The 18,606-nt window shown below is 46.7% G+C and overlaps 1 protein-coding gene across 1 annotated transcript in view; it reads right to left on the bottom strand.

The window, feature by feature from the left end:
• TLN1 (talin 1) overlaps window positions 1-18,606 on the bottom strand; it is a 197,409-nt gene that overhangs the window by 177,708 nt on the left and 1,095 nt on the right. The gene's annotated exons all lie outside the window — the stretch shown is intronic.

Genomic DNA, 18,606 nt, shown 5'->3' with positions numbered 1-18,606 from the left:
ACCAGCCGGCTCAGAAACTCCCGGAGAGTCAGGCACAAAGCTCCTAGAAAGTGCATCAGCTTTCACGTTCTTCGAACCAGGCAGGTATGAGACCACGAAGTTGAAACGGGAGAAAAACAACGACCATCGAGACTGTCTAGGATTAAGGCGCTTGGCCGACTCAAGGTAAATCAGATTTTTGTGATCAGTCAGGACCACCACACGATGTCTAGCTCCCTCGAGCCAATGACGCCACTCCTCAAATGCCCACTTCATAGCCAACAACTCCCGATTACCAACATCATAATTCCGCTCGGCAGGCGAAAACTTTCTTGAAAAGAAAGCACACGGCTTCATCACAGAGCCCTCAGAACTTCTCTGTGACAAAACAGCCCCTGCTCCAATCTCGGAAGCATCAACCTTGACCTGAAAGGGGAGAGAGACATCTGGCTGACATAAGACTGGAGCTGAAGAAAACCGGTGCTTAAGCTCCCGAAAGGCCTTTACGGCCGCAGGAGACCAATTAGTCACATCAGAGCCCTTCCTGGTCAAATCCGTCAAAGGTTTAACCACGCTAGAAAAATTAGCGATGAAACGACGGTAAAAATTAGCAAAACCCAAGAACTTCTGAAGACTCTTAACAGACGTGGGCTGAGTCCAGTCATGAATAGCCTGGACCTTGACTGGGTCCATCTCCACAGCAGAAGGAGAAAAAATAAAACCCAAAAAGGAGACCTTCTGTACTCCGAAGAAGCATTTTGAGCCCTTCACAAACAAAGCATTGGCACGCAGGACCTGAAACATCATCCTGACCTGCTTCACATGGGACTCCCAATCATCGGAAAAGACCAAAATGTCATCCAGATAGACAATCATAAATTTATCCAGATATTCACGGAAAATGTCATGCATGAAGGAGTGAAACACAGAAGGAGCATTAGAGAGTCCAAAAGGCATCACCAAGTACTCAAAATGACCCTCAGGCGTATTAAATGCCGTTTTCCATTCATCTCCCTGCTTTATCCGCACAAGGTTATACGCACCACGGAGATCTATCCTAGTGAACCAACTGGCACCCTTAATCCGAGCAAACAAATCAGACAATAGTGGCAAAGGATACTGAAATTTGACTGTGATTTTATTCAGAAGACGATAATCTATACACGGTCTCAAAGAACCGTCCTTCTTGGCCACAAAAAAGAATCCTGCACCAAGAGGGGAAGAGGATGGGCGAATATGTCCCTTCTCCAAGGACTCCTTTATATAACTCCGCATCGCGGCATGCTCTGGTACAGACAAATTAAAAAGTCGTCCCTTAGGAAATTTACTACCAGGAATTAAATTTATAGCACAGTCACAATCCCTATGAGGGGGCAGGGCACTGGACCTGGGTTCATCAAATACATCCTGGTAGTCAGACAAAAACTCGGGGACCTCAGAAGGAGTGGAAGAAGCAATAGACACCAACGGAACATCTGCAGACAGGGGGAGGGAAATAAATCCAGAAAAGATAGCCTTAGTCTTTTCAATAAAACTGCTTTATTAGTAGTGCAAGGCAGGAGGGCAGTGGTAGCAACATAGTCGCCCAACAACAATTAAAAACAAATATTGCACTCAGAGCACCGGAAAACCGCCTGCTGACCCATGATAGGAAATATATTAATTAAAGCCATACACATTTAGGATCAAAATAACAGTACAATAGTAGGGGAGCTCAGTTAATACTGCCACATTGGTATATAACCAGATACAGCATAATGCACAGGAAAAGAAAGTGGTAAAAGAAAGCGGTAAACAAAGAATTAATACATCACCCTATAATTGTAGTATACGACAGGTGCAGTGTCCCGGTGTCCGCCCCTGGCACCTTTTACCACTTTCTTTTCCTGTGCATTATGCTGTATCTGGTTATATACCAATGTGGCAGTATTAACTGAGCTCCCCTACTATTGTACTGTTATTTTGATCCTAAATGTGTATGGCTTTAATTAATATATTTCCTATCATGGGTCAGCAGGCGGTTTTCCGGTGCTCTGAGTGCAATATTTGTTTTTAATTGTTGTTGGGCGACTATGTTGCTACCACTGCCCTCCTGCCTTGCACTACTAATAAAGCAGTTTTATTGAAAAGACTAAGGCTATCTTTTCTGGATTTATTTCCCTCCCCCTGTCTGCATATGTTTTGGATAGCTGTCTTGATCCGATACTAGGGTAAAAATAAACTCATTTGGGAATTATTTATTATTATACTTGTTTGTTTATTAATTTTCCCAAATGCTATTCTATAGATATTATTTGCCCTTGGTTACCCCTATTTTTCACCAACGGAACATCGCCATGAATTCCCTGACAACCCCAACTTGACACAGACATAGCTTTCCAATCTAAAACTGGATTATGAGCCTGCAGCCATGGCAGACCCAAAACTACAACATCATGCAAATTATGCAGAACAAGAAAGCGAATCACCTCCTGATGTACGGGAGTCATGCACATGGTCATTTGCGACCAACACTGAGGTTTATTCTCAGCCAATGGCGTAGCATCAATTCCCCTCAGAGGAATAGGAAATTCCAAAGGCTCCAGGACAAAACCACAGCGCCTGGCAAACGACAAATCCATCAGATTCAGGGCAGCACCCGAATCCACAAAGGCCATAACCGAGTAGGACGACAAAGAACAAATCAAAGTAACAGACAAAATAAACTTAGGCTGTATAGTACCAATGGTGACAGGTTTAGCGACCTTTTTTAAACGTTTAGAGCATGCTGAGATAACATGAGTAGAATCACCACAGTAAAAGCACAACCCATTTTGACGTCTATGACTTTGTCGCTCAATTCTGGTCAGAGTTCGGTCACATTGCATAGACTCAGGTCTCTGTTCAGAAAATACCGCCAAAGGATGAGCAGATCTGCGCTCCCGCAAACGCCGGTCAACCTGAATGGCTAAAGCCATAGAATCACTCAGACTTGTAGGGGTGGGGAACCCCACCATAACATTCTTAACGGCCTCAGAAAGACCTTCTCTGAAATTTGCAGCCAGGGCACACTCATTCCATTGAGTAAGCACCGACCATTTCCGAAATTTTTGACAATACACCTCTGCTTCATCCTGCCCTTGAGAAAGGGCCAGCAACGCTTTTTCTGCCTGATTCTCAAGATTAGGCTCCTCATAAAGCAGTCCAAGAGCCAGAAAAAACGCATCCACATTAAGCAATGCAGGATCTCCTGGCGCCAGAGAGAAAGCCCAATCCTGAGGGTCGCCACGTAACAAGGAGATAACAATCTTTACTTGCCGAGCGGAATCACCAGAGGAACGAGGTCTCAGAGATAGAAATAACTTACAATTATTCTTAAAATTTAGAAACCTAGATCTATCTCCAGAAAACAACTCAGGAATGGGTATCTTAGGTTCTGACATAGGGCTATGAATAACAAAATCCTGAATACTTTGCACCCGTGCAGCAAGATGATCCACACTAGAAGTCAGAGTCTGAACATCCATGTCTGCAGCTGAGCTCAAAACCACCCAGAGTTCAAGGGGATGAAAGAAGCTAAACAAACTGCAGCAAAGGAAAAGCGGGAGGAAGGAAAAAAAAAAAATGTACTCAGGTCTTCTTTTTATCCCACTTCTGCGATGCATTAAACACTTTTTGGCCTGCTATACTGTTATGATCCTTAGTGGTTGAGGATCACAAATTACTCCAGCTAAGTAACAAACATAGGACAAGCTCTAGGGAGGTGGCAAGCTGGACTGACCGCAAATCTGAACCTAACCAAACACACTAGAAGTAGCCGGTGAACGTGCTTGAATTCCTAGACGTCTCGAGCCAGCCTAAGGAACTAACTACCCCTAGAGAGAAAGAAAGACCTCTCTTGCCTCCAGAGAAATAATCCCCAAAGATATAGAAGCCCCCAACAAATAATAACGGTGAGGTAAGAGGAAGGCACATACACAGGGGTGAAAGCAGATTCAGCAAATGAGGCCCACTAATACTAGATAGCAGAAAATAGAAAAGGGAATCTATGCTTTCAGTAAAAAACCCTTACAAAATATCCACTCTGAGATTTCAAGAACCCCCACACCAACTAACGGTGTGGGGGGAGAAACTCAGTCCCCTAGAGCAACCAGCAAGCGAAGAAATCCCATTTTAGCGAGCTGGACTAAAAACATAATGAACACTGATAATCAAAAAATGATCAAACAAAAACTTAGCTTCTCTTGGAGAGACTGGGAGCAAGGTAGACACACGGAATCTGAAGAGCACTGAATACATTGAGAGCAGGCCAGGAACTGAGTATCCAGGTGAGCTAAATAGGAAACCAACCAAGGATAACGAACCAGCTGATGAAGCCAACCTGCAGAAGGACAACACTACACAGTACCGCTTGTGACCACTAGAGGGAGCCCAGAAATAGAGTTCACAACAGTGCCCATAATACTGTATGGAGGACTATGTGGTGCCCATTATACTGTATGGAGGACTATGTGGAGCCCATAACACTGTATGGAGAACTATGTGGTGCCCATGATACTGTATGGAGGACTATATGGAGCCCATAACACTGTATGGAGGACTATGTGGTGCTCATAATACTGTATGGAGGACTATATGGAGCCCATAATACTGTATGGAGGACTATGTGGTGCCCATAATATTGTATGGAGGACTATGTGGTGCCGATTATACTGTATGGAGGACTATGTGGAGCCCATAATACTGTATGGAGGACTATGTGATGCACATAATACTGTATGGAGGACTATGTGGTGCTCATAATACTGTATGAAGGACTATGTGGCGCCCATAGTACTGTATAGAGGACCATGTAGAGCCCATAATACTGTATGGAGGACTGTGTGGTGCCCATAATACTGTATGGAGGACTGTGTTGTGCGCATAATACTGTATGGAGGACTATGTGGAACAGGATGGTGACTATGAAGCCATCAAGCAGGCCCTGATAACAAAGTACCAGCTTACACCCGAGGTTTACTGTAGAAAGTTCTGGAACCTCCAACGTGGCCCACACGACAGTTACAGCGATGTGGTGCATGGACTCGGGACCCACTTTGACCAATGGACCCAAGGACTGTCAGTGACCACCTTTGCACAGCTGCGAGACCTGATGATCAAAGACCAGTTCTTACATCTTTGCCCGGCTGAGGTGCGACAGTTCGTGATGGACCAAGAACCCAAAGACGTGACGAAAGCAGCGCAGATTGCCGATGCCTATGAGGCCAACCGTAGATCGGAAGTGTGGAAGCCAGTCACCACCAGCTGGAGAGGGGGTAGGCCTGAAACCAACGCCAGTGCCCCTGCCAGCCAACACAACAGAGGCCCTGTCCCTGTTACCAACAGCATCAGACCTACCACCGACCGCCAGTGTTTTGTCTGCAAACGGACTGGTCATATCAGTCTCTACTATCCAGACAAACAGAAGAACCCCCTAGCCAAGGCCCCAGGGCCTAATGCAGCAGTTCTTTTGGTGGGTGGGGTGGTTGGGAGGACGGGTGACAATGTACAGCACGTCACCGTGGGAGGCCATGTCGCTACAGGCCTCAATGACACCGGGACTGAACGGACCCTCATCCGACCCGAACTGGCGTCCCCTGAAGAAATCATTCCGGGGAAAACCCTGACTGTCACTGGGATTGGGGGCATCAGCTGTCCCTTGCCAATGGCCCAGGTTTATATTGATTGGGGTGCCGGGAGCAGGGTGAAGGAAGTGGGGCTGTCTGATAATTTGCCCACTGATGTTTTGTTGGGGACTGATTTGGGGAGGATGGTTGCATACTACGTCCCTGACACCCTTCCCCAATCTGCGCATAAGGGAAACGTTAACACTGATGATGAAGATGATGATGATGGGAGATCGCATGTATTACCTGACCATGCTTTATCTAGTATTGATGCATCTGTTAACCATTTTTTACTTAAGGTACCTTCACACGAAACGACTTTACAACGAGAACGACAACGAACCGTGACGTTGCAGCGTCCTGGATAGCGATCTCGTTGTGTTTGACACGCAGCAGCGATCAGGATCCTGCTGTGATATCGCTGGTCGTTGATTAAAGTTCAGAACTTTATTTGGTCGTCAGATCGGCGTGTATCGTCGTGTTTGAAAGCAAAAGCAACGATGCCAGCAATGTTAAACATGGAGCTAACGACCTGTGAGAACGATAAGTGCATCACCGCTACGTCACAGGATCGCTCCTGCGTCGTTCTGGAGCTGCTGTGTTTGACATCTCTACAGCGATGTAAACAGCGACGCTGCAGCGATCGGATCGTTGTCGTTCTCGTTGTAAAGTCGTTTCGTGTGAAGGTACCTTTAGGTATGATGCTGGAAATGATGTAACTGTGCCAACTGAACCTGATAACCATGTTTCTGCAAAAGTTGATGTGTCCATAGGTACAGGAGTGCTCAGCCACGTCGCTCTGCAGAGTAAGACAGCTGAGGAACCCTTAGCAGGGGCAAGTGTCGGTGCTACAGGAAATGGGGAGATGCATGGAAACCGTGAGGAAGGTGATGCCATGCAATTGATCAGTGCCACCGAGGAAGGTAACTGGCCCATAAGTAGCAATGCTCCTGGAATGTTGGGGGTGGATGGGGAGGTAGTACCCATAGCAGCGCCAGCTGATGGGTCTGTGGAAATCCCCGGGGAGACAGCCTACGTAGCTGCTGTCACCCGTAGTCAGAGTGCCCGGAACGCAGTTAATGGTCTGCCTTCCGGACCCTCCGCAGACACAGGCGTGACTGAACCAGAGATGGACCCAGAGCAGGTCCCAGAGGGCTCCCGTGGGGAAGGGACCCTAACGTCACTTCTTGCTTCCCCTAGCCAGGAGTTTCAGGCCGCCCTGCACACAAATGAGGTACCTCGCCGAGACGCCCACCTCCGTGACTGATAAGGAGAGGGTGTTCTGGGAACGAGGGAGCTTGTACTGGGAGACAGTACCCAGAAAATCACAAAAGGAGTGGTTGAGGGAAAGACAGCTGGTCGTCCCGCAGCAATTCTGGAGTGAGTTGTTGCGTATTGCCCATGGGATCCCTCTCGCTGGACACTTGGGGATCAGCAAAACTAAGGCCCGACTGTCTCAACACTTCTATTGGCCTAAGATGGGGACAGATGTGTCAAACTACTGCCGCTCCTGTGTCACCTGTCAAAGAGTGGGGAAGGCGGGGCCTGCTCTTAAGGCTCCCCTGATCCCTTTGCCAGTGATAGAGGAGCCTTTCCAGAGAATCGCGGTGGACATTGTGGGCCTGCTGGCCATCCCCAGCAGCTCTGGAAAACAACACATCCTTACTGTGGAAAACACATCCTTACTGTGTAGACTACGCTACCCGGTACCCAGAGGCAGTAGTTCTGTCGTCAACAAGGGCAGATAAGGTGGTGAATGCCCTGTTGGCTATCTTTTCACGTGTAGGATTTCCCAGGGAGATGCTTACTGATCAAGGGACCCAATTCATGTCTCACCTAATGGAGGCTCTCTGTAAGAGAATGCAGGTGAAGAGTCTGGTATCGAGTGTGTATCACCCACAGACCAATGGCTTGTGTGAGCGCTTCAATGGTACCCACACCAGCTATTCACTTATCAAGAGGTTCCGCAGGCCTCAACGGGGTTTTCCCCCTTCGAGCTCCTGTATGGCAGGTGAGTCTGGGGACCCTTTGGTTTGGTAAGGGAATCCTGGGAAGAGGAGCCGAACCCTTCTGAAGCGTCCATAGTGGAGTATGCCATGCGCTTCCGTGACAAGATGCAGACCTTGATGCAGTTGGTACATGACAACATGACGCAGGCTCAGGCTGACCAGAAGTACTGGTACAATCAGAACGCCCGGGAGCGAACCTACCACGTGGGTAAAAAGGTGTGGGTGCTGGTCCCCGTACCCAAGGATAAGCTTCAGGCAGCCTGGGAAGGCCCGTACGTCGTCCACCAACAGCTCAACCCGGTCACCTACGTGGTCACGCTTCACCACGCTCGGGGTAGGCGAAAGGCCTTTCACATCAACATCATGAAGGCGCATCATGAACATAATCCTTTCGTACTACCGGTCTGCAGCCTGCCCGAAGATGGGGAAGAAGACACCCTCCTGGACATGCTGGCCCAAACCAAGGCCGGTGGGTCCATCGAGGACATGGAGGTAAGCGCCTCACTAACCGAACCCCTGCGGTCGCAGTTGCGGACCAAGCTGGAACCCTTCTGGGCCGTGTTCAACCGACCTGGAAGGACTGAGTTAGTGGTCCACGAGGTGGACACCGGGAATCATGTCCCACTACGGTGAACCCCTATCAAATCTCCGACCAGGTGCAGCTGCTTATGCGGCGGGAGATCGATGAGATGTTAGAGCTGGGGGTGATTCAACAGTCAAAGAGAGCATGGGCCCCACCTGTAGTCCTCGTGCCAAAGAAGGATCGGACCACCTGGTTCTGCGTGGACTACAAGGGGCTCAACGCCATCACAGCCTCTGACGCGCCCCCAATGCTGCGCATCGAGGAGCTGCTTGAGAGGTTAGCTGGCACAAAATATCTGACCATAATGGATCTGAGTCGAGGATACTGGCAGATTCCTCTGAGCCCCGAGGCGCAGGAGAAGTCCGCCTTTATCACACCCTTTGGACTGTACCAGTCCACGGTCATGCCCCTCGGCATGAAGAATACCCCTGCCACTTTCCAGCGGATGGTCAACGACCTGCTTGAAGGACTGGAGAAGTACGCGGTGGCATACTTGGATGACATTGCCATCTTCAGTTCCTCCTGGGATGAACACCTGCAGCATCTCAAGGAGGTGCTCAGGTGAATTCACCGAGCGGGACTATCAAGCCGGGAAAGTGCCAGATGGGCATGAGTGAGGTTCACTACCTGGGGCACCGGGTAGGCGGGGCATCCTAAAGCCAGAGCCTGAGAAAGTGGGAGCGATCGTGAACTGGCCCACCCCCAGGACCAAAAAACAGGTGATGTCCTTCCTGGGCACCGCAGAGTACTATAGGCACTTTGTACAGCTTCATATAGCCTGGCAAAACCCTTGACGGACCTCACCAGGAAGAAGCTACCCCACATCGTCAACTGGACCGACAGCTGTGAGGGGGCCTTCCAGGCATTGAAAACAGCACTGTGCAACGCCCCTGTGTTGAAAGCAGTTGACAGTAGTCGACAGTTCTTGGTGCAGACCGACGCCAGCGAGTTTGACCTCGGTGCTGTGCTCAGCCAGGTTGACTCGGAGGACCAAGAGCACCCCGTGTTGTACCTGAGCCGGAAATTTCTGCCGAAGGAAGTGGCCTACTCCACCATCGAGAAGGAGTGCCTGGCCATAGTCTGGGCCATGCAGTGCTTACAGCCCTACTTGTACTGTCGCACCTTCACTGTGGTGATTGACCACAACCCTCTGCGCTGGCTAAATGCCATGTGCGGAACCAATGGAAGGTTGCAACGCTGAAGCCTTACCCTTAAGCAGTTCGACTTCACCATCGAACACAAAATGGGCAGGGAGCATGGCAATGCGGATGACTTGTCCTGCCAGGGTGAACCTGCTGAAGTGCGCATGGCGGAGTACCGAGAGGTCCTGCCTCCGTAGCGCACACCAGAAGGGGGAGGTGTGATGATAATTTATATTATGATTTTTAGTTTTCCCTGTTAGCACACATACTGTGGGCTCTGACCCCCCTTCTCTCTGTGTTTTTGCTGGCTGTGTGTGTGTGTAGAAGAGATTTTATTGCTTCTAGCTGCAAATTCCAGGCTCTGGGCAACTTACTCATCCCTCCTCCCTTCTAGTACCAGCTGTTACTGGTCTAGTCTTTCTCAAAAGACATGAGGTTCTTTGATCCATTATAATAAGATATTGGGCCACCGATTTGGGCTAGAAACATAATAAGTATATATTGCTAACTTCCATTGGTAGATCTGTCAAACTCTGTAAGCGCGAGCAGCTAAACACAACGAGAACAAAGTGCGGATTTCTCTGGAACCATGTGGAACAACTAGGATGAATTTGGTATCATTAGAAAGCCAATTTTAAAATAAGATGAATGATGGGTGTGCTGTGATTCTGACATGTTCTCAAGCTAAGATATGAGAATTACAAATATTGGTGGTACAAACTGTACATCTGAGGAGAGAGGAGGGCAATGGTAACTCAATCCTTTTTCATGATGTCACAAACCTTCAGGTATAAGTGACTGCCAGTGAGCCCAACCTTCAGTCTTGCCTGAGGCGCTGTTACAGCAGGTCTTGTCTAATGAACTGGGACATTTGGGCTCCTTCCACCAGCATGGTTGCCTGAAATGATCTGAGCACATGTAAGTGTTAATTTATCGTTTAATCCCTGTTTATTTTATAATTGCTGTAATTACGTTAAATTATCTCATATTGTAGCATCTTTATATGCCTTTTATAAACACTGCCTAATGTTTTATGGAGTAAAATATTTAAAATGCTAGCTTTGTTCTCCTGCTCTAAAACATACCCTAAGTCTTCTGAAGTGAATTGCGCTACTGGATTGGGTTGGCTTCGGACCCTTTTAATCGGAGCTGGTGGCAGCATACTTGTTCTGTGCATTTCGGAGTCGTTGTAGCAATGGCGGCGTTGATAATTATTGTTCCTGCATGAGTGGGAGTAGTTATATCGCCCTCGCTGCAGTGTGCCCAATAGCCAGTACATAGCAGGCAGCCTTTCTGGCGACTAATTACCCTAGGTGCAGTACCTAATCTGACCTGAGAGTAAGGGGGGCGCCAGAGAGCTGCATGGGCCAAACCGGAACTGGAAAGAGGGATAAACATAAATCCCTGCAGTTCGTGATGTTGTACCAGCAGTGGGATAACTAAAATAAGCCCCTGCGGTAAACTGAGAGGTCAATAGCCTTTGTTTGTGTTTTCATCACATTGTAGCAGTGGAGGGATAACTAAGATAAGCCCCCCTGCACATGTGATAGCCGGGTGCTGGCTAAAGGTCACCCCAACCCATGACATATAGTTGACAGTCACGGTGTGAATCGTGACAACCCTGATAATTCGTCACATTTTAAAAGCATTAAAGTATTTTTACAAGGGTAGTTGCAGAGGAGTTTAGAAAGATCAAAAATAGGAGTGATAGAGACAATCTGACACCTTTGAAGCGTAGGGCTCTGGAGGAATTGAGGCAACTTGATGTGGTGATTAAGCCGGCAGACAAGGGTGGGCACATGTTGGTCTGGCCAGTGGAGAAGTACGAGAGGGAGGCCTTTAGACAGTTGAGGGACAAGCAAACGTACACCCAGTTAACACAAAACCCTTTGTTGCAGTTTAAGGACGAACTTCTGTGTATCCTTGAAATCGCATATGAGAGGGGCATTATTTCTAAAATGTATTGGATGGTTTGGCAGTGAAGTATCCCGTTATACCAACATTCTACCTTCTGCCCAAGGTCCATAAGGATGCTATCTGTCCCCCAGGGCGCCGATTGTCTCTGGCATCGGAGGCCTGTTTGCAAATTAATTGAACATTACTTGCACCCTCATGTGGAGACGCTGCCCTCCTATGTCAGGGACACGACGGACGACCTGAGGCGACTGGATGGCCTGTTGTGAATCTGCTTTTGGGCTCCTTCTGGTGGTGGCTAGTGGTACTGGTGACTCGGGTGTGTTTTCTTTCTCAGTTCACCTGTTTTCATCAGTAGTGGGGAGTTCCTATTTATTCCTGCTCTTCAGTCATTGCCTTGCCGGCCATCAATGTAACCAGAGCCTTTCTGTTGCATGTTCCTGCTCCTAGACTACTGATCAGCTAAGTTGGACTCTTAGTCCTAAGTTTGTTTGCATTTTTTGTTCCAGTTTACAGTTAAGTCTTTCTCTGTAGCTGGAAGCTCTTGTGGGCTGAAATTACCACTCCGGTGTCATGAGTTGACACATGAGTTTTAAAGTAATTTCAGGATGGTACTTTAAAAGGGTTTTCAGCTGACCGTGCAGTTCCCTTTTGTATCTTTCTACTATCTAGTAAGCGGACCTCACTTTGCTGAACCTACCTTCATACTGCGTATGTCTTTTCCTCTGAACTCACCGTCAATATATGTGGGGGGCTTCTGTCTCCTTTTTGGGGGAATTTCCCTAGAGGTAAGCCAGGTCTGTTTTTTCCTCTACTAGGGTAAGTTAGTTCTCCGGCTGGCGAGAGCCGTCTAGGGATAAAACGTAGGCACGCCCCCCGGCCACTATTAGTTGTGCGGTAGGTTTAGCTCACGGTCAGCTCGAGATTCCATCACCCAAGAGCTCGTTCGTTATTTATGTGTCCAGACGTTCCCCTGCCATTGGGAACCATGACAGTATGGCCGGCCAAGTGTTAAAACTGTTGGCAGAAGAAAGGAGTGAAAAAGAAGTCTGCAAATTATTTTTTTTGTTTGTTTCCTTGGTGCTTGCTCTATAGTTGAATCAGTTGCATTTCAGCTCTAATTGCAGTCTTTGTCTCCCTCTCCTTCTAACCCTTGAATGGCTCTGATCTCACCTGCTTAAAATGGATCCTCAGAGTTTGGCTACAGGTTTGAATAATCTTGCCACTAAAGTTCAAAATTTACAGGATTTTGTTATACATGCTCCTATATCTGAACCTAGAATTCCTATACCAGAGTTTTTCTCCGGAGATAGATCTCGTTTTCTGAATTTCAAATATAATTGTAAATTATTTCTTTCTCTGAGACCTCGCTCCGCTGGAGATCCCGCACAGCAGGTTAAGATTGTAATTTCCTTGCTCCGAGGTGACCCTCAAGATTGGGCATTTGCATTGGCACCAGGGGATCCTGCGTTGCTCAATGTGGATGCGTTTTTTCTGGCTTTGGGGTTGCTTTATGAGGAACCTAATTTAGAGATTCAGGCTGAAAAAGCCTTGATGGCCCTATCTCAAGGGCAAGATGAAGCTGAAATATACTGCCAAAAATTTCGTAAATGGTCTGTGCTTACTCAGTGGAATGAGTGCGCTTTGGCGGCGAATTTCAGAGAGGGTTTCTCTGATGCCATTAAGGATGTTATGGTGGGGTTCCCTGCGCCTACAGGTCTGAATGAGTCCATGACAATGGCTATTCAGATTGATCGGCGTTTGCGGGAGCGTAAACCTGTGCACCATTTGGCGGTGTCTTCTGAGAAGGCGCCAGAGAATATGCAATGTGATAGAATTCTGTCCAGAAGCGAACGGCAGAATTTTAGGCGAAAAAATGGGTTGTGCTTCTATTGTGGTGATTCAACTCATGTTATATCAGCATGCTCTAGACGCACAAAGAAGGTTGATAAGTCTGTTTCAATTGGCACTTTACAGTCTAAGTTTATTCTATCTGTGACCTTGATTTGTTCATTATCGTCAATTACCGCGGACGCCTATGTCGACTCTGGCGCCGCTTTGAGTCTTATGGATTGGTCCTTTGCTAGGCGCTGTGGGTTTAATCTAGAGCCTCTGGAAGTCCCTATACCTCTGAAGGGTATTGATTCTACGCCATTGGCTAGTAATAAACCACAATACTGGACACAAGTGACTATGCGTATGACTCCAGACCATCAGGAGGTGATTCGCTTCCTTGTGTTGTACAATCTACATGATGTTTTGGTGCTCGGATTGCCATGGTTACAATCTCATAACCCAGTCCTTGACTGGAAAGCAATGTCTGTGTTAAGCTGGGGATGTCAGGGGGCTCATGGGGACGTACCTTTGGTTTCCATTTCATCATCTATTCCCTCTGAGATTCCGGCATTTTTGTCCGATTATCGTGATGTTTTTGAGGAGCCTAAGCTTGGTTCACTCCCTCCTCACAGAGATTGCGATTGTACCATTTATCTGATTCCAGGCAGTAAATTTCCAAAGGGTCGTTTGTTTAATTTATCCGTACCTGAACATGTTGCTATGCGAGAGTATATTAAGGAGTCCCTGGAAAAGGGACATATTCGTCCTTCTTCATCTCCCTTAGGAGCCGGTTTTTTCTTTGTATCTAAAAAAGATGGCTCTTTGAGGCCGTGTATTGATTATCGACTCTTGAATAAAATTACAGTCAAATATCAGTATCCTTTGCCACTGCTGACTGATTTGTTTGCTCGAATAAAGGGGGCTAAGTGGTTCTCTAAGATTGATCTTCGTGGGGGTATAATTTGGTGCGAATTAAGCAGGGGGATGAGTGGAAAACCGCATTTAATACGCCCGAGGGCCATTTTGAGTATTTGGTGATGCCTTTTGGTCTTTCAAATTCCCCTTCAGTCTTTCAGTCCTTTATGCATAACATTTTCCGTGAATATTTGGATAAATTTATGATTGTGTATCTGGATGATATTTTGATTTTTTCGGATGACTGGGACTCTCATGTCCAACAAGTCAGGAGGGTTTTTCAGGTTTTGCGGGCTAATTCCTTGTGTGTGAAGGGTTCTAAGTGTATTTTTGGGGTTCAAAAGATTTCCTTTTTGGGGTACATTTTTTCCCCTTCTTCCATTGAGATGGATCCTGTTAAGGTTCGGGCTATTTGTGATTGGACGCAACCTACTTCTCTTAAGAGCCTTCAGAAATTCTTGGGCTTTGCTAATTTTTATCGTCGATTTATAACTGGTTTTTCGGATGTTGCTAAACCTTTGACTGATTTGACTAAAAAGGGTGCTGATGTTGCTGATTGGTCCCCTGCTGCTGTGGAGGCCTTTCGGGAGCTTAAGCGCCGCTTTTCTTCTGCCCCTGTGTTGCGTCAGCCTGATGTTGCTCTTCCTTTTCAGGTTGAGGTCGACGCTTCCGAGATTGGAGCTGGGGCGGTTTTGTCGCAGAAAAGTTCCGACTGCTCCGTGATGAGACCTTGTGCGTTCTTTTCTCGAAAATTTTCGCCCGCCGAGCGAAACTATGATATTGGTAATCGGGAGCTTTTGGCTATGAAGTGGGCTTTTGAGGAGTGGCGTCATTGGCTGGAGGGGGCTAGACATCAGGTGGTGGTATTGACCGATCACAAGAATCTGATTTATCTTGAGTCTGCCAAGCGCCTGAATCTTAGACAGGCGCGTTGGTCGTTGTTTTTCTCTCGGTTTAATTTTGTGGTCTCATACCTACCAGGTTCTAAAAATGTGAAGGCAGATGCCCTTTCTAGGAGTTTTGAGCCTGATTCCCCTGGTGATTCTGAACCTACAGGTATCCTTAAGGATGGGGTGATATTATCTGCTGTTTCCCCAGACCTGCGACGGGCTTTGCAGGAGTTTCAGGCGGATAGACCTGATCGTTGCCCGCCTGGTAGACTGTTTGTTCCTGATGATTGGACCAGTAGAGTCATCTCGGAGGTTTATTCTTCTGCGTTGGCAGGTCATCCTGGAATCTTTGGCACTAGGGATTTGGTGGCTAGGTCCTTCTGGTGGCCTTCCCTGACTCGAGACGTACGAGTTTTTGTGCAGTCTTGTGATGTTTGTGCTCGGGCCAAGCCTTGTTGTTCTCGGGCTAGCGGATTGTTGTTATCCTTGCCTATTCCGAAGAGGCCTTGGACTCACATCTCTATGGATTTTATTTCTGATCTCCCTGCTTCTCAGAAAATGTCTGTCATCTGGGTGGTGTGTGACCGTTTTTCAAAGATGGTTCATTTGGTACCCTTGCCGAAGTTGCCTTCCTCATCCGAATTGGTTCCTCTGTTTTTTCAAAATGTGGTTCGCTTGCATGGTATTCCGGAAAATATCGTTTCTGACAGGGGGACCCAGTTCGTGTCTAGATTTTGGCGGGCATTCTGTGCTAGGATGGGCATTGATTTGTCTTTTTCGTCTGCGTTCCATCCTCAGACTAATGGCCAGACTGAGCGAACTAATCAGACCTTGGAGACTTATTTGAGGTGTTTTGTGTCTGCGGATCAGGATGACTGGGTTGCCTTTTTGCCGTTGGCAGAGTTTGCCCTCAATAATCGGGCTAGTTCTGCCACTTTGGTTTCCCCTTTCTTTTGCAATTCGGGGTTTCACCCTCGTTTTTCTTCCGGTCAGGTGGAGTCTTCGGATTGTCCTGGAGTGGATACTATGGTGGATAGGTTGCATCGGATTTGGGGACAGGTGGTGGACAATTTGAAGTTGTCCCAGGAGAAGACTCAGCATTTTGCTAACCGCCGTCGTCGTGTTGGTCCTCGTCTTCGTGTTGGGGACTTGGTGTGGTTGTCTTCCCGTTTTGTTCCTATGAGGGTTTCTTCTCCTAAGTTTAAGCCTCGGTTCATCGGTCCTTATAGGATTTTGGAGATTCTTAACCCTGTATCCTTTCGTTTAGACCTTCCGGCATCTTTCACTATCCATAATATTTTCCATCGGTCGTTGTTGCGGAGGTATGAGGTGCCGGTTGTTCCTTCTACTGAGCCTCCTGCTCCTGTGCTGGTTGAGGGTGAATTGGAGTATGTTGTAGAGAAAATCTTGGACTCCCGTATTTCCAGACGGAGACTACAGTATCTGGTTAAGTGGAAGGGCTATGGTCAAGAAGATAATTCTTGGGTAACTGCTTCTGATGTTCACGCCTCTGATTTGGTTCGTGCCTTTCATAGGGCTCATCCGGATCGCCCTGGTGGTTCTTGTGAGGGTTCGGTGCCCCCTCCTTGAGGGGGGGGTACTGTTGTGAATCTGCTTTTGGGCTCCTTCTGGTGGTGGCTAGTGGTACTGGTGACTCGGGTGTGTTTTCTTTCTCAGTTCACCTGTTTTCATCAGTAGTGGGGAGTTCCTATTTAATCCTGCTCTTCAGTCATTGCCTTGCCGGCCATCAATGTAACCAGAGCCTTTCTGTTGCATGTTCCTGCTCCTAGACTACTGATCAGCTAAGTTGGACTCTTAGTCCTAAGTTTGTTTGCATTTTTTGTTCCAGTTTACAGTTAAGTCTTTCTCTGTAGCTGGAAGCTCTTGTGGGCTGAAATTACCACTCCGGTGTCATGAGTTGACACATGAGTTTTAAAGTAATTTCAGGATGGTACTTTAAAAGGGTTTTCAGCTGACCGTGCAGTTCCCTTTTGTATCTTTCTACTATCTAGTAAGCGGACCTCGCTTTGCTGAACCTACCTTCATACTGCGTATGTCTTTTCCTCTGAACTCACCGTCAATATATGTGGGGGGCTTCTGTCTCCTTTTTGGGGGAATTTCCCTAGAGGTAAGCCAGGTCTGTTTTTTCCTCTACTAGGGTAAGTTAGTTCTCCGGCTGGCGAGAGACGTCTAGGGATAAAACGTAGGTACGCCCCCGGCCACTATTAGTTGTGCGGTAGGTTTTAGCTCACGGTCAGCTCGAGATTCCATCACCCAAGAGCTCGTTCGTTATTTATGTGTCCAGACGTTCCCCTGCCATTGGGAACCATGACAATGGCCTGTCCCTTGATTCTGATACCTTTCTTGTGGCGGACGTACAGTCTCTTTACACGTGCGTACAACATGAGGACGGTTTGCGAGCATCACAATTTTTCTTGGAGGCTAGCAATTTGGATGCTGACATTAGGGAGCTTGTGTTGAACTTGTTGCGATTCATACTCACCCATAACTTTTTTACATTCAAGGATCGATACTTCCTGCAGAGACGTGGTGCTGCGATGGGAGCGGCCTGTGCGCCCTCCTATGCTAACCTCTTTCTCGGATATTGGGAGAGGGGTCTGTTTTTGGACGGCGCACAGGCCTCTCCCCAGATCCTTGGATGGTTTCGCTTTATAGATGATATTTTCTTTGTATGGCAGGGATCTGCCAGTGATTTGGATGCATTTATGGTGGGTTTGAATCGCAACAATTCCAACATTAGACTTACCTATAATTATAAAAAAAAAAAACCTACAGAGCAACAAAGAAGCACTAAGCCCAAAATAAAAATTATTAATGTTTATTGGTAATGAACAAAGATTGAAAAAACTAAGTATACCTAGAGATGAAAGACGTGAGTAACCGCCGGTGTGAAACCAAACAGGTGAATAATTAACAGCAATTAATTAAAACAAAATATGTAGTGTCCAAATATATAATTATCAATAAATATAATCAAGTGAAAAATTATCGTAATTATAATATCGACATAAACATGATTAAATAATGTGCTGTGCCAAAAAAATTTATTTCTATAATAAAAAGTATATACACATATAAAATATAGACCCAATAATTATGCCAGAAAGAATATTTATAACCATATATATAAATACACAATTATTCACCATGAAAGATTAATCTTATAAAAAACTGTACAAAATACTAGTGTTACACCAATTAGCCACTGACTATTAGACCAACATACAAATCCATGGATGGATAAATAATAATAATAATAATCTTTATTTATATAGCGCCAACATATTCCGCAGCGCTTTACAGTTTAACAGTTTCAAACACAGCAGTCATAGGTAACAACGTTAACAATACAGTAATAAAGCAAAATAAGACGACCCTGCTCGTGAGAGCTTACAATCTACAATAAGGTGCAAATGCTGTGCGTAAAGGGTCAAACTGTAAGACCTAATACAAAGCAATAGGCATAATAAAAGAATATAAGGTGCAAGTGCACACACACACCTGGATGGACAATCACACACGGCAGTCCGGAACCCCGACGCGCGTTTCGCGTATAGCTTGTTCAATAGGGGGAGTACTATGTGTCATGGAGAAAGATCGGGCTATTTAAAGGTCAAACCACCAATAGCAGCGTGAAACGGGGCTCGCGATGGTTGAAACAACAAAGCCTGA

Source organism: Ranitomeya variabilis, chromosome 1 (assembly GCF_051348905.1).
Source record: "Ranitomeya variabilis isolate aRanVar5 chromosome 1, aRanVar5.hap1, whole genome shotgun sequence".
NCBI classification, from domain to species: Eukaryota; Metazoa; Chordata; class Amphibia; order Anura; family Dendrobatidae; genus Ranitomeya; species Ranitomeya variabilis.
The sequence above is the reverse complement of the archived record's forward strand: the minus strand, read 5'-3'. Positions and strand labels throughout refer to the sequence as shown.